At 42.3% G+C, this 17,146-nt stretch overlaps 1 protein-coding gene across 3 annotated transcripts in view; it reads right to left on the bottom strand.

Annotated features, from left to right (window-relative positions):
- LOC124055354 (receptor tyrosine-protein kinase erbB-4-like) overlaps positions 1 to 17,146 on the bottom strand; it is a 203,252-nt gene that overhangs the window by 180,025 nt on the left and 6,081 nt on the right. The gene's annotated exons all lie outside the window — the stretch shown is intronic.

The following is a 17,146-nucleotide window of genomic DNA, read 5'->3' as shown; positions in this document are numbered from 1 at the left end:
AAAAGCTCTAGCATACTGTGAAAGCAACATAAGTACATAAACATGCACTAAATGATGCAAAAATATCTCCTTAATTGAACAGACAATGCGATCCTTCATTAACAGTTTGGACTGAACCGTGACAGGCCAGATTTTACAGCTTTAATTCTTTACACTCAGCTGAACAAGAAGCGTCTAAGCAAATTTGCTTAATGCAATGGTGACCTTAAGGACAGATAATAAAAAAAACAAAAAACAAATCACATTACTGTAAACAGCCAGTGTTTACAACAGCACAGATAATCAGGAAGTGGCGGCATAATGGCCTTGGAAAATAAAAAGCCAAAACTATGTGCTGAGCGAGTGAGCGGGTTACAACACAGTGTGGAGGTACTGAGCCACTGAGAGGAGGCAGGAATCTAAACACAAACATGATTTACATCATATCATAACAGCTGCAGCAGCCAATTTAGCTGCAATAACGACCTTAAGTGGGAAGTGGTGGAATGATTACTATGAATGCTTTCCAAACAGCGACGGTGATCATCTTAATTTATGTCTAGCGCCACCATGAGGTTGTGCTTGAGAGTGAAAACAACTATTAGATGAACAGGTTTATTTTATCTTCATGTCCCTGTGAACTATAATAACTTCGGTGTTCTCCTTTTAGTCGTTAATTTGGTTTGTGATCAAGGTCCTGCAAATCTAACAGAGTTCCCATCGGCCTCAGCTCCACCTCATGCCGTTTAGCCAATGCTAGCATACTAAGATTCCAAAATATGATGGCGAGAATCATGTTGCATCTTAAAATATCTTGAAACGTGGCTGTACACATTTACTCTTCTTAGCTGGCTTAAAAAATGCAAACAAAACAGTCTGTAAACAGTAAAATACCAGATGATAAATGTCATTTATACAAAAAACAAAATATACAAAAAAGGTGACACTCTTCAAGGCATCAAGTTATGTGAAATAGATCAAAGGGAACATTTAATAAAGCCTGAAGTGTGTGGATCCCTCAGTGATTTAAAGGCAAAAAGACAGCCACTGTGTGTGATTTGCACTCTGACACAACATCATGCCATTCTCTCCCGCCCATATGCTGCTGCGCTGACTCCCTCCTGGTCCATCCATCTAATAATGAGAGAAGGATGAGAGAAAATGTCTTGGTGTCAATGGCCCAGCCACTGAGATTCCATTATTACACCTATAAATCCTTTCAAAACCCCCATCTCAGCCTTCTCCCTTCTCCCCCCCTCCTTTTCTCTTTCCCTCTCTCCCCGTCTTACATACAAGCAGTATCCTTGTGTTTAGATGACAAAACTTAAGACACACACGCACACATTTGAGAGTGTGAAAATAACCGTTCATCACGACAGCGGCAACACCTCTGCTCCCTTGAGGCAACTCTAACTTCTGTCATTAAAGAGTGTGAGAGGATATGTGTGTTTTGTGTGTGAGGGTATCTGCATTTGTATTTTCCAATAGAGCGCCTGTATTTACATTTTAATGGTGTATGCATGGGTGTGCTTAACTGTCCACAATGAAATCCATAATGAAAGTCCATTAGTCCATTCATGTCTTGAGGGAGGAGACACACCCCTCAGCAGCCTCAGATTTACAAGCCCGCTACATCACTGGCGGATGTCAAGCTCGACTGTTAATGCCTGACCCGATGGCGCACAGACAGGCTTGTGGTGATAAAGAAGGACCCTCTGCGAACCCGATTAAACAACGGGCGCGGCAAAATACCTGGACCATGAAAAACGAACCTGCCTGGAAGTCACAATCACACCAGGAGTGAAGAAGTGGGAGAAAGGAAGGCAAATCACCTCACCTCACTCACTACCAACTGTGTTTTGTTGAGTGGCATTAAGTTCAATAGCGTGATTAATTAGGTGAGAAGGGAGAGTGCGATACGGTCTGCAGCGGAGTGAGATGTGAAGACTTGCATTTCAGAGATAGCAAAAAAAAAAAGCAGCCAGAGAGACAGATAGGCAGGCATGTTGCAGTCCATTCATTCACTGCTGACTACTGTGAGTTTGTCAGATGGGGGTGGATGTGAGCACAGCACCTGCTCATCGTTTGCATCAGCTCATCTTCCACCGGAAAAGCCCCCCCCCAAAAAAAAGTAAAAAATAAGGTCAAGTTTTAAATCACAATTGTGCTATAAAATTTCATAAAAGTCAAATAGGAGCTGTAATGCCAGAGCATCTGACATTCATAAACATGCATACAAAAGTGTCATAATGTTATCTACCGCTATTAAACCTTATTGAGAGTGTCTGAGAAATAACTTGTGGATAAACTTTGTTTTTGGAGTAATAACTGTCTGTTGGGAAGAGAGCACTAAGAACGCGGGCACTGAAGCATCTGTGTATCGGCTACTTTCTCCTGTAAGCCTTTGAACACATTCAGATTTGCACGTTTGCTTTAATCAATTAATAAAGTTTCCTTTCTTTGGATGATATGTGTGTATACATTTGTAAACCCTTAGAGCTGTATGCTGAATTCTTGCAGAATAATGTTATTACTGCTATGTGGTGTTAAAATGCAAAATAAAGCAAAACGATTTGTTCCTAAATACCTGCAGTATGACATGTGTTTTCTAACATTATGCATCAACTGTTTTATCACATTCTCCAATCTTTCTGGAAGTCACGCAACTTGAATGAATGGGTGAGTCTTTTCTGAAATGTTTCTGACGCTCCCTTGAGCAAGGCACTAGAACCAGAACCACTCAAGCAGTGCTGCTCAGTGACCAGCAGTACAAAAAAAGTTGGATTTGTACTGGAGGTGCTCCCAGGTGCATCTGTAACCGCCTGAACATGAGACAAACCATCGTTGAAAAGAAGGATGCAAGCTCAGCCAACCCGAAATGTTACATAAAAAAGCAATCTGGACCCTGAGCGCACTCACATCAGTCTCTCTCAAGGAAAAGAAAACAGACTTGTTTTCTTTATTTCAACCTTTTAAAAATGAAATTTGTGAAAAACAACACATTCGGGGCATTGTCTCGCAATGGGGAGCTGCCGCTCGAGAGGTTCGCACTTGGGAGAGGTTGCACAAAATGAAAGCGATGGTAATTTCCTAAAACGAGTGCCAGTCTCTCAGTGTGTGGCGTGACAACATGGAAAGCGAACTCTCTTTCACCTCACACTCGTATCTGCAGTTTACTCCGCCGTTACTCTACACTGGGTCTTCCCCAGATCTCACCCCCTTCTGCAAACTCCTTCCCTTTCCTTCAGTCGGCACATCCATTGGTCTCTAATTAATCCATAGCCGTCAGTGGGGAGCGGTTTGCTTGTTTACTCTTATTGAAATTAGCAAGGCCTGCCTCCCCAGAGACACAGCGTCAGAAGCACAATTAGCCGGCACTGGACTAATTAGGACACGGTGCTAATGACACCTCCATGGTTGCATGGGTAAGCGAGGAGCAGAAACGAGAAAAAGGGAGGTGGGAGAAGGAGCGAGGGAGGGGAGCAGAAATGAGAGAAATTAAGGAGAAAACCGGCAGCAATGACACAATCTGACACTACTACCAGGAGGGTGGATGGGCACAACAAGCTCACAGTCATGCTTATTGAAAACACCAGTGGTGGATTTGATAAGAAGCAGCATCCCACCTTCTCGCTCCTCTCCTGCAGCCTTTCTCAACACCTTGGCAGGCAGCTGGCCTCATCGCCACGGCAAGCTGCCATTACACTGATTATCACTCCTGTCCATCACATGGCTCCGCCCCCTCAGGGGAGGCATGGTCCGCCAATTAGCAAGGGGGACCAACCTTACAGAGAAGAGGAAAATGTGTGCGAAAGAGGAGGAAAGTGGAAGCTCACATCTGAGAAAGTTTCAGGATGAGCTCGCTCACACCTTCTGACATTAAAAAAAGCAAACATGAGTGTCAGAAACATTAACAGAGGGAAAAAATGTATTTTCTCACTAATTCACACTGTATACACGGGGTGAAAATGAAGCGAGAAGAGTCAGGCGGCACGTATTACTCTGCAGGACTACGAAGGTCACACAGTAGGAGTAAACAAGCTTTACACATTCAACACAGGCTTTGATCTCTTGTACAATATGGAGGCGGCAGCCCACAAGATTGGGGTTAACCTCATTAGAAAGGGAAGACACTATTGGCTCAGTAAAGAAAAAAAATGACACAGGAGCCTCAGAGGAGGGTTAACAGAAAGATCAGGATCAAAATGTGACCATTTAAACCACTGACATGCTGACATGTTCGTTTCCTCTCATGAAAAGACCCAAGAGAAAGAAATAACAGACCGGCACGGAGTTGCAGAGCTGTTTCATCCCTTTGCCTCTCTAGTAAGGGTTTTAGACAGTTCCCGAGTTTGCTCATCAAGGTAGGAAATTTCAGGGAAGACGCGCAGGATTGATCACAATGTCCGCACCACTGCCGCTGCTGCAGCTTTTCAACTTGTTAGGTTGATAAAACCGTCTCATCAAGTGAATTTCATCTGGGAAAAAAAATACACTTTTTCCTATTTCCTTCCATCTTTCTAAACTGCTTTCCCTATACTGTGACTCAACACGGGGAATAGTGATTTGAGACTACAAAGACACGAGTCTTCAGAGAAGCAGAAAACTCATGGTGTAAAATAAAAAAAGGGATAAAACAGGAAATTCAAGGTCGAAGGGAGACGTATAAATCTCTCTCACAGTTCATAGGAGCGAAGAGAGACTCACTGCAGCGATGAGAGCAGATCTGAAACTCTTTCTCAAGACTTTCCAGGACTTGAGGTGAGCCACGATTCTCAGGCAGTCTTTTCCTCATTGCAAAGGTGTTAAAAAAAAAGACCAAACTCAAGAGCGGAACTAATGAAGGATTGGCTCAGTGGAGAACTCTTGCAAATGGCCACAGAACCCGTTGTGGTCCCATGGATTTTAGACAAAAAATTGCTGCAGGGTTTGCAAAAACTGTTTCAGTAAAAACAATCCCACACCTGAACAAACTTGGCCCAGTTTCAAATGGCTGCTTTTTTTGTTTCACTAATCATTTTTGACTTGAAATAATGGCAAGGTATTTTGAATGTGACATAGTTAAAACACTCTATTCCCCCGGCGCTTTCAAAGTGGTTCAACACTAGAGTCTGAAGCATGTGCACTTGTTTACAGGTGCAAAAAGGAGCTTCTGATGAAGGAAAAACCTGTCAAAATTCACGGCTCTCTCAAGGTGCTTGATTTAAATAATGCAATGAACAGAATAAAGGATATTCAGCCATACTTAGTGAACTAGGCATGCATTCAGAAGGGAGTTTGAATTAAAGGGTTCACCAAATAGAACACAAACAACTGTTGCGTTACAAGCCGCCTTCAAAACCTTTTGAAAGGTAGGTCCTTGAAAATGCAAAAGTAAACAGCTCTTAAACTCTTTAGTCTTTTAACATTAATATATATAAAAAAAATGCTTCTCAAAACCATTTAGCACCCAGATGGAGGTGAGGTGCCTTTTGGGAAATTCTGCCTTGGACTTTGGAGAAAATATCTTTTTTGTTTCCTTTTTCAAAATTATTATTCTTGTGGATGCTACTGGAGGAAATTTGCTGGACGCATACCAATGCTGGCCCATGCAAGCTTGGCTTAGGCAGAAGCTGCAGTGTGAACGGGCACAACAGTGGCAGCCAAGCGGCAGATGGGAGTCAGGTGTGAAAGACTCAGCTGCAAAACAGCAAAGAGGGGTTGAAAAAGGTGAAAAAAATGCAGCCATAGGGACATGGAGGAGGACGTGGAGGTCAGGGGGAGGGTGTCATGTCAAACATTGCCAGTCTGAGGTCAAGAAAGTGTGTGTGCGTGTGGCTTGCGTATATATACACTTAACGCATGTGTGGACATTCTTAAACATGTTCTGTCAAAGTATTAATTTGTCGTGTTGATGGTGGGCGTATTAGCTGCTAAACCTTTTCAGGCCCTGAGTGCGTGTTTCTGTTTGTGTGTGTCTGTCCCAGGAGGTTTTCCCAGCAGCCAGGTCTGTTCCTGTGTGAGGCTGATGAATGAGGCCTGGAAGCAGCCTGGACACTCCCATTTAACACAGCATGGAGCTACAAACTGCCACTGTAGCAGACAGCAGCAACATGGGAATACACACATTCACACAGATCGCATGCACTCACAAAACGGGCACGGCTGCACCCTCAAACTGACAAAACGAGACCGTTCTGGTTGATTGTGCAAATGCCTCAAATGACCTCTCGCTGCCACGTAAATAATGATGCCTCCCACTGAAAGGTGGGCACAGTGTGATGTCAAACTGCTACAGAAACTCGCATGTGAGACGAGTGGCTTCATAAGAAAATACGAGGTCGGTATAACAAATTGTCCTCTTTTTTTTGTACATGTTGACTGATCCAAGAACTAACTTGTAGCTTGACTTATCTCTTAGCCAGATGCTGCACTTAAACAGAGGAATGTTTTAGTCTCTTTCAGCTCATTGTTTTGGTTTTATCGCCTTAGAATTTAATGATTTGGTTCACTCTCATCGACCTCAGTTTAAAAGGACAGCAAAAATATCTCACTGCACCTGTACTGCACACGGTGTCCTCAGCCCCATACGCAACTGACTGGTGAAGACAGTGGAGCATTCAGCAGCTAATAAGCCAGATAGAAAGTGAAATGCTTTATTATTTTGGTGTTTACAGCTTGCTTTGTTACCACCTATTAAGACCCCTGGACGTCATGAAAGACAAATGTGTGTCCCATCATCTGCTAATCGTCAAAATTGGTTTCTTTCAATCATTTTCGTGAAGTTTAAGGATTTCGTTTTTATTTCCGTTAAATTAAAAATGAACAATAAAGTGGCAGATCAGAGAATTCTGATAGGAATTATTTTTGGAAATGAGCGGCCGGTTTCCAAGGCACTGAGACAATCTTGTAACTGACCTTTTCTATAACACAAAATGAGCATCTCAACCTTCCACCGAAGGACTTGCAAGCCAAGAAGTACACACACACACACACAGAGCAGATATGGGAACATATACAGTGCACCAGAGAGACACACACAGAGAGACACACACACTCACATGTCACTGATAAAAGGTGACGGTGAATGAAACAAAGGTGACTTTGAAAGCGGAAAGGAAACAAAGCAGGAAATCACATTCTACATGATGTGACATTTAGAATGTGATTCTTTTAGCTGAAATAAACAACAATATCGAGAGGTGGGAAAAAATGTATGTGCTGCTGATGTCCGGGTTGTATTTAATTAGGAGTCAAACATGTGGTATTTAAATGGTAAATTAGCGGTGCTGCAAACTGGCCGTGTTAGTCCAAGATGTGGCAGAGAGCACATGTAGCCGCTCCGGGGATGTCCACACATGCAAACACGCATAAATGTGCACACACACAAAGCCCACACACCCCACTGAGCAAAGCCATAACAGCACACACTTAATTATACTCTTAATTAAGCCTGGAACTCAAAAAGGCCAACAGCGCACACAGTATGGACAACCACACAGCAAGTCAAGAGTGTGTGTGTGTATGTGCAAATAAATGATGCTTCTGGCTGGTGTGTGTGTTTGTGTGGGTCTTTGCATGTGTGTGCAATTTTGTTTTATTTGCTGATATGTATGTGTGTGTCTGTGTGTGAGTATGTGTCCATTTGTGAGTCTTGGAGTAAATGAATGCCAGTCCTGATAAATTAATGTAATTTCTCATTTCCTGGTATGTGTGTGTGTGTGTGTGTGTGCTCAGCTATGTTTGCATAAATGAACACATTTGAGATAAATTTAACCGCTTGTGTCCATTTGTGAAATTTAGAGTGAATTTAAAGTACAAGCCAGCACATCCAAATGATGTACTGTACTTGTGATAACCAGCCATGCAAGTTGTTGGGGTTTTATTTGGCTCCGTGTTATAGATCCAATGAAAACTGTCCACCTTGTTGTCTTGGAAGGATTGTGTAGAGTAACTGGGACGTTGTTTCTGGAAAGAGATGTGCCTGATAAATTCCATTCACTCAGTGTCTTGGGTTTGGTAGCAGAAAACTCTTTGCTTTTGCAATTGAACCACGTGTCCCGTGGTACATAGTTGCTGCACGCCTGCCTGTTTTCCTACTCTTTTTGTTGCGCTCCTGTGGGGCCATATTGCGGTGTCCCTCTGTCCGTCCGTTCGTCACTTTATCTTGTCCACGCCAAACATGTGTTGTGATGCAAATGAGGCCTGCTGCCTGCACGCTACAACACCACTTTTTAATTGAACCTTTTGATCTGTGGCTAATTCCACTAATTAGCGGCACTATTCTCCCAACAGAATGTTTTCTGTCGTGCATGCATGCGTGAATGTGTGTGTGTGTGTGTGCGTGCGAGTTCTCCTTTTGCTTACTACCCACCAAGCCAATTGCCGGCTGGCATTTAAAAGCGCTTCCAAAAAAAGAAAATCTCCGTTCTTCATCTGAGGCGCAGAACAGACAGGTGCGCTGTTAAAGGTAATAACGTTACATAAAAAAAGCACAGATGCTCATTATGCAGGCACACACGGGGAAATGAGCAGTAAGTGTTTTATGCGCCTGTATAGTTTTATATCAGCGTTGTGCTCTCATCTCCTCCGAGTGAGGAAGCAACTGAACGGGGACTGTTTGGGACTCTGTGTCAATATGAATGCAGCTGAATGCAGTTTTTATACTCAGTGTTAACGTAATGATTAGTTTCAATTTGTGCATTCATGTAGTAAATTGCGTGTCTGTGATAAATAAATGTGTACAAACAGCCTTCAAATACCTCAAGTATAAGCACTAGGTACTGCAAACAAGACAATCCAACATGCTTCTGCTTTTCTTCAAACTAATCAGGTGGCTCTAATCAATCACTAGGAGTCCTCTATAAAGGAATATTCCACAGAGTAGCTTGCTGATTTAAAGCAGACCACAGCTGAAGTCACCTGGATGCCTGCTTCTGTGCTGTTTATTTTTAGCAAAAAGTAGTATGTTTATTCATTTTATACCAAAGGAGTGAATGTTTAGAAAAGAAAAGAAATACACTGTAGTAAGTGGTTTCCCACAAAATCAGTTGATTGCAAGAGTGTTTCAAGGAAAAATACCAAAAATTCTGTTTTGGTTGCCATTTGCATTTATGTGTCTTAAACTGAATATTTTGGCTTTTGGTTGCAAAACAAGCAATATGACCACCTCACTCAGTCTGGAGACAATTTCCTCACACAAATAAAGAATCAGTTAATTGAGGACATACGTGGCAGATAAATCAATAATGAAAACAGTTTCTGTGGAGGTTCTGATGTATTTCTCAAAAATTTCCTGCCACGATTCAGGGTCAATATTGCAATCCATTACAGCTGCTGTAAATTTTCAGCGCACTGTTCCCCTTAATGAAGTTATTTTCTTCTCCTTTCAGACTGTTAAACAAATGTTCATCTAATAAATCAACCTTTTTCAAAACCAAAAAGTTACATCAAGCCGACGCGCCACAAGACACTCTAAGTGCAAAGTTTCTCTTCATTTATACAGCTCTTAAAAAGCCGTGTCCATTTTAGTGTCAAGAAAAAACTTTCATTACTGAAAAATTAACTTCGATTTTAAAAATCTGACTTGCTGTGAGCAAATGCTGTTTGTCAAAATAATTAATTACTTCATTTGTACTCCCAAAACATCAATCCCATTTAAACAAGAAAGAAAGTTTAAAAATGTTGGTTATCTCACTGTTGCTGTATCCACACACACACACACACACACAATCCTCCTGCTTTCTGCTCCATTGTGTGCAGGTTCTCTGTGAACCTCCAAAGCTGTCTTGATATCTAGGGACCCCCCGCCGCCTCACTCCCTGAGACAACCGATTACTGCAGCTCCCCCGCTGTTAAAAACAGGGCACAAAACAGGGCCTTGCATCACCGTCTCTCCTTACAAAGATTCGTTAGCGCCTTCCTCCCTCCTCCCTGTCTATCACGTCTGCTTTCAGGATGGCGATAGCTGATTGCTCCAGATAGAAATCTCTGACGTGAGCTGTGAGTTTTCACTCAGAGGAAGTTGCTGCTTTTGCAGGAGTATAAATCAGTTGGCAGATGCGGAAGAAAACAAACCAAGGCAGCTCTCAGAGGTAATAAAAATCCTTCATTAAGTTCAAATGTTAAACGGTTCAGTTGCGTGGCAGAAATGTAATACCCTCATAATGTCGAATAGTTGCCTTTGACTTGTTTCTTTTTTCCCCATTTGTCTTGAATGAGGGTTGATGTGGTCTCCTTTGACATGTATACGGTTGAAGGAGCTGCCGAGCTGAACTCGTTCACAAGGGGAATGAAGGAGCGCGAATGTGGTTTCTTATATGTTTGATGTCACACAACAAAGAGTGCTCAGCCTGGAAGCGCTGTGCTGTGAAACAGCAACACAGCACAGTTACAAACTTGGAATGCCATGTCAGCTTTCGGCACTGCTGACTTCCCCTCCCCTCTACGCCCCGATTCATGCCAGTCAAAAACTCCCAGGCAAAGAAAGTGAGAGATGGGGGGGTTGATATCCTTCAGAAGATGGGATTCAGATGGGTGGTGGTGGTGGTGGGGGGTATGACGAGTGAGCCACAGCTTTTGAGTTTGGTCCAATTCAAGCCAGCCGGAGCAGGACTGCAGTTCCTCCGTCACTCCTGTCTGTGTGCCTGCACTCAGATCACTAAACAAGTGCCAAGGCATGATTACAATTACAATATCAAAAGTGGTAGCAACACTCACGACAACAATTGATTATGTCTGCTTGCCTTGCAACACTTGAAAAATCACTTGAAAGTCACAGAGACGACTGTTTGGAAACTCGCAATGTAAATGTGCTTGTTTTTTTTGTTTTTATTTTTGGTTTAAGAACAGAAACCCAACTGGGACCAACAATCAGGAAACAATATGCAATTTTAGACACACACTGATTCATCAAGTGCGTGTATGCTTATTTACATAATTATAAAGCTTGCAAGTCTTTATTATTGATTACTATACCAAATTTCATTGTCCTTAAATTGTCACTAAACTTTTTTCTCCAGTACTCTAGATGTACACCCACAGTTATACAAAAGCCAGTGATATTATGTAGGCTTAAACATACTGGGTTTCCATTTCATTGAGCAGACATTGGCCTTTTATGAAATATCAGATATCAACTAGTCAACATCTTCCATCACAGATATGATGGATGTCCTTCCCTAACTACAGCTGCATTAAAAAAAGCCTGTAGAACCTTCAATGTGGGTTTATTTTTGTTACCATTCTATATTAATTTAATGCAGTTCATATTTTTGGTTCATTTACATCTTCATGTAAAGTGTCATGGGTCACCTTGGCTGAAGGCAAAGTCATCTTATACGAATTCATTAGCTCAGGTTGAAAGGATTGAATGAAAAGCTGTACAATGTACACAAGACTGCATGGATTACAATTACAATTTTGGACCAGCAATACAATCTAGACTGATGAACTGCAACAGATGAGGATTAATATTTTTGACTTTGCTGTGAGCTGTCCCTTTAAAATGTTGCCTGAAAATAAAACATTATGGGATGGGGCAAAGACAATATAAGCAAAAAAAAAAGGCAAATATCACTTGGCCTAAAGTCTATTACAGCAGTCAAATGGAAGAGGAAAGCTGCTGCTGTGCCACTGCTCAGCCACTGTTTATGGAGGAGACACTGCAATCACCTGCTCTGTCCATTCTGAACAAGACCAGCCTGAGGTTAGCACTCCAAACGCACAACACACACATGTGTCTGCCTCGGGCATGTACACACCTGCATATGCACATACACACACACACACATTCATGAACACACTGCTCGTGCAAGCCCGAGGTATGTGCACACATGCTAATATGCACCAGTCACGGGCACACAGCTGATGCCATTTGGGAGCACTGGCCTTGAGACGCTGCTCACTAATTAAGTAAATGAGAGAATCTCTGAGGCAGATGGTGGGAGAAGAAGAAAAGGCAAATAGCCACACTTCCTCCTCTTTCTGTCTGGGTAGCCCACAGGGCGGCAACTGTTTCCCTCCCTCTCACCTCTGCCTGTTTTATTTTTTACTTCTTCTGCCTGATTGCCTTTCTCTGGCAACACATTTCTGGAAGAACACGCGTCACGCTCGCTTTGGCGTCGAAATCTTTCTGTCTTCCATGCATGTTATCGCCCCATCTCTCGCTCTCTGCCCTCGTTTCTTCTGTGTGTGTGTGTGTGTGTGTGTGCGTTACTGTATGCCCGTGTCACATGCCCTGCAGGTATGTATTGCATCTCCAAAAGGAAATGGAAAGTGGAAATGAAACATGACTGCCTGCGTGAGGGTCCGTGTGTCTAATATGTTGCTATATAGGACAAAGCACATCTTTCCACTCCCATATTTTAAGTTTAATTTCTACCCTTGCATGACTGTGTGTGTGTGTGTGTGTGTGTGTGTGTTTGCACTGACTTTCTGCTTGCTCACTCAGTCAAACCATGACATTCTGCCGGAGTGAGGTAGCTCTGATCAAAACTGCTCGGTTGTGTTGGCGCTCTGGGAATCCTGATGTCAAGCTATACGTCTGAAGTTAGTGTAATTCTTCTAAACAACATTTCCATACACTGAAATTTAGGGTCCTTAAGATTTTCATGTCATCTGTTATTTCTGATATTATCTATGGTCAGAATGTTTTCAGCAATTGCCATATAAATATCACTGAGAATAAATAAGTAAATAAATAAAAATACAAGATGTGTTTGTGATCAACCAGGACTGAAATGTTAAGGACAACAAGTTTAACTTTTTGTTTCTCTGGCCTCACTTAAAGAGATCTGGGTTCTCACAGCTTACAGATTGATGAGCATTTGATTCTTTACCTAATTGGATTTATAGTGGAAAAAGCTCTAAAAGTAGTTTATAATCCGTCACAAAAAGCTATGACAGACAGTCAACAGTCGGTCTAAGGAGTGAACCTGTTTGTGTGCCCCAGAGCCCGGCGGCTAAAACTTGATTTCAAGGAAGCGAAAGCCTTTTGAGAATTTCATTTTCAACGCGGAACACGGGCTCACGGAGGGCAGCAGCGTGACGGCGTGAAGCGCTGCCTGTAATGCCGGACGATGAGACCACGTGTGTTTGACTCTATCAGTCCCTGTATTTATCTCTGGCTTTCAAAATGTCTCTTTGTCCGTCTTTCATGCACACTCAGTATTTTCTCACAGTGCTTATCTGCAGGAAAACACATGAAAACCAGCAGCACTCTTGGAATTTAATGGACTTGGAATGAACCCTGGAACTTTGAAATATTTCAAGTATTTTGACTTCAGTTTGGCTTTACTTGAATTAAGTTGCCTTAATCTCCATTTTATATTTTCTCTCTCTTTTGCTCTCATACTTTAGCTTGTTTACAGTCGAGGCCAGCATGTGCCGAAATGCGATACATAAATGATTAAATATTGTTCCATTTTGACAAAATTTTAAATCTGAGAACTGAAAAAAGGTTAAATCGGTACCAAACATTTTAAATACTACTTATTCATGCCTGAGTTGTCACAGAATTTGAAAATAAATGAATTATGCTGACAGTGAGTGAATGTTTTGTAGGAAGACGTTCAGTGTGAACATTTGGTTTTGGCAGTGAAGAGTTTGTAGATCTGTGCATAATCCACTTGGCAATACCCTACAAGGCAATATATATCCTGCCAATGCAAATGAGTTGCATGTAATTTTATTCTAAGGACACATGGTTGAAAAACAAACAAACATACGCTTTTTGTTCTCCATCTTTTCCCAGTCTGGAGGTACACCCAACACACGTGTGACCCCATTAGCATCATCCATGGAGACAAAACAAGGCTGTGTGATGATGATGATGATGCAAGATCCCACTGGTGCTAATTCAGAGCCTGACACAGTTCACAATCACACAATAGATACTTGACAAAGACACAATTTGCACACACACAGACCTTCATGCACACACACACACACTCAGCGAGCGCCTGTGTGGCCCACTGATTAATTGGAGCGTTCAGCAGCAGTGATAGCTGCTCTCCTCAGAGACAACACACTGTCTTTCTCATTCCACCTTAACCTCTGCTGGACACACACACATACAGTAGCCACACAAACACACACTCACATACACACATCACCTCTTCCATCTCAGCTGAAATTAGACCACCTCTCTTGCTTTCTCCATGTCTCCCATCTTGCAAATGACCCAACATCAGCTTGCTTTCACCTTGCCGATAGCGATAGTGTTTTTGCCGCCGAGCAACTGGTTAAGGTACGACGCAGGGGAGCACTCAGGTAGAGAAGTGTGTGTGTGTGTGTGAGAGTGTGCGTGCGTGTCTGAGACTGTGTGTTTTTGCCTCTCAGCTGCAGACAAATTAATGAGCCGATGCACAAAACCATAGAAATGCACAAACAGATTCTTATTAGTGCACTTTATCCAGTGCTCTCATCTTTCTTGGCACTGAAGGTGACTTCACACACACACACACACACACACACTTACAGCGAAGCCTGGCCAAGGTTTTCTCCCCCACGAGTTTTATGTACCTTTAAACCAGCCAAAGGAGCGGCCATATTTCTGCTGAACTGCAAGGTGACTTCAGACAGACCAAAAAGAAAAGGGGTGGGGGGGTAATGAGTGTAAGAAGAACAAGTGGCTGCAGAGAAGGAGTTTCCACCTCTGGTCGAGGTATTGTTCCATGCCGACCAACCCACAATCCCTCACTATCGCCCTTTGCATTGTCTTCCCCGCATCCTCTCATGCTTGCTCCTTATCTTTCCTTATCCTTTCCATCTCTTTGTCTTGCTTTGTCTTCTCTCACTCTCCAACGCACACTCTTCTCGACACACATACACACCTCCACCTTTTCTCTCCCCCTATTCCCTCACTCCCCAGTCAGCTGTCACGGCTGCCACTTTCTTGCACCCGCTCATTTATTACAGGTCACCATCGCAGAAGGGGCTGTTGAAAAAAGGACAACATGTCCCATCTGAGCCCACACACACACACGCACACACACCTCACTCATACAGTAGACATGGATTTGCTAAAACTGCACATAAAAGCATGGAAAAGAACCTAATATGCACAACATTTTGCATACTTGCAAACTAGAACTTCCACACATGCCAATAACACACAAACATGTTCATAAAAATAAAAACTTGCACACATGCTGACTTGGAAAAAAAACAAAACATAAATGAAGATCAACTAGGTCTTCAAAGCATTTGTGATCAAAATTTGCATCAGAATATTTGCAAATTCTTGCATTTCAGCAGCACATTTTCATCAAAAGCTGCCACACTGGATGAATTCTGCCAATGCTGCCCATCACACAAAAGTGTTCCTGTTCTTCTTCTACCATTTCACAAGTCAAAACCAGATTAAAATTAAGCCTCAATCTCTAAAAACAAACTTGTTCCCCCCGAATTTGTCTTCTCAGGCAGAGCTCACCCACCTGCTATGAATCTCCAAGCTCATCAGACTCAGACTCATCTGACAAACGCGGAGACAATACATACATGCATACATTTGGATTCACATTCTGTACTGCATGCGCAAACACATGCTTTATTATTTTGCCCTGAACAGTAATACAGTGTGTTTCCATGGTTCAAACACAGGTTTAATCGAGTAGAATTAGTTGGACATGAATCTGAATCGAGGAGTGATCCTGGATGAGGTTTGTGTCCTGTAACAACATCTCACTGATGAATAATCCCTTCTTTCTCTGCAGTGACGACAACGGGAAAAATACAATAATCTATTTTTTATTTTGTGGGCAAATATTCAGAAGAAAAAATTAAAACAAAGAGATGCAGACAGACACTGACAGAAATAGCCTTGTAGACATAAAACCACACATGCTTAAACATACAGAGCATCAGTCTCACACACACACACGCACTCATGCTTGCACACAGAGTAATACACACTCACACGGTGCCAGACAGATTAAGGCCCTGATTAAGGCGGGTGTCGCATAAAAGTCTTGGAACAGTAAATATCCTTAATTTGTAGTGTAATTAAACAGATTAGCTGCCATGAATATCTTAACAGGGATTAGTTCATGCACAATACACCAGGCGGGCTTGACTACACAGACGCACACACAGAAAAAACACACACACAAACAAACACACACAGAGTAAACTAATTTAAAATGTCCAAAATAGTTAGGCTTTTAACAACCGTAAGATGTAACCACGAGACAGATGACTTGATGTGTAAAGGTGTGTGTACGAGTACGCACAGAGAGATCATGCAAAAGAGAAAGAGAGAGAGAGAGAGAGAGAGACAACGCAGTCAAGTTAAAGACACAAATCCACAAGTTGGCGTTGAACTGTCGTATCGACACGAGGGCAGATGAGTGATGAGGGACCAGTGATCATTTCTCCTCTCACAGGCTTTCATTAAAAGGCTTTGTCAAGGTTACAGGGAGAGGAAAAAAAATTCTATTGTGATTTTAATGCCCTCTATTGTGCTGCACTGAGAGACAGAGCAGAAAGCAAGGGAAGCAAGTATAAGAAGAAGGCAAAGGAACCAAAAGAAAATCCCAGAATCGTCGTGAAAGACCCGAGTCGATGGCACTTGATCCTGTTCCGCCTGAGAAGTGCTGCCAGTCAAAGGAAGTGCTGTCCCACTTTCTGTGTTGGCGTGATGCCCGAACACGGCACCACAAACGTAAATTCAAAGCAAACACGAATCGCACGAGCGCAGATACACACAGGGATGGATATGTTCACACACACTGTTGTCTTGGAAGGCAAATTAAGCTCTCACTCAAATCCTTGCTCTAACCTGAACCTTACACTGATCCTAATTCAAGCATAAAACATTCACTGACACACTGGAAACTGGAAAGCTTGCACTCAAGAATTTTTTTAGGGTCGTAATTGATCAAATGACTCCACTATGTAAAATGCAATAACTCCACAGAGATTTAAATGCAAAACAACATGATAAAGTGCCCTCCAGGCAACCCCACGTGCTAGAAAATTAGTCGGCCTCCATGTACTTATAAACAGTAAAATAGTTAATAGTTTTTATCTGTGTTTTTATGATAAACATGTGGAGGATAACATCTGAGAAACCTAATAAACCAGCTCAAATAAGCTGATTGTTGTCCAGTGCCCACAGTCTGCAGGTTAGGGTCTCAACTGCTTAAACTGGCAGACAAATCAGGAAGAAAAAAACGGCCAAAGTGCT

This window comes from Scatophagus argus, chromosome 24 (genome assembly GCF_020382885.2).
Source record: "Scatophagus argus isolate fScaArg1 chromosome 24, fScaArg1.pri, whole genome shotgun sequence".
NCBI lineage: Eukaryota > Metazoa > Chordata > Actinopteri > Scatophagidae > Scatophagus > Scatophagus argus.
This window is presented reverse-complemented; position numbering and strand designations above follow the sequence as displayed.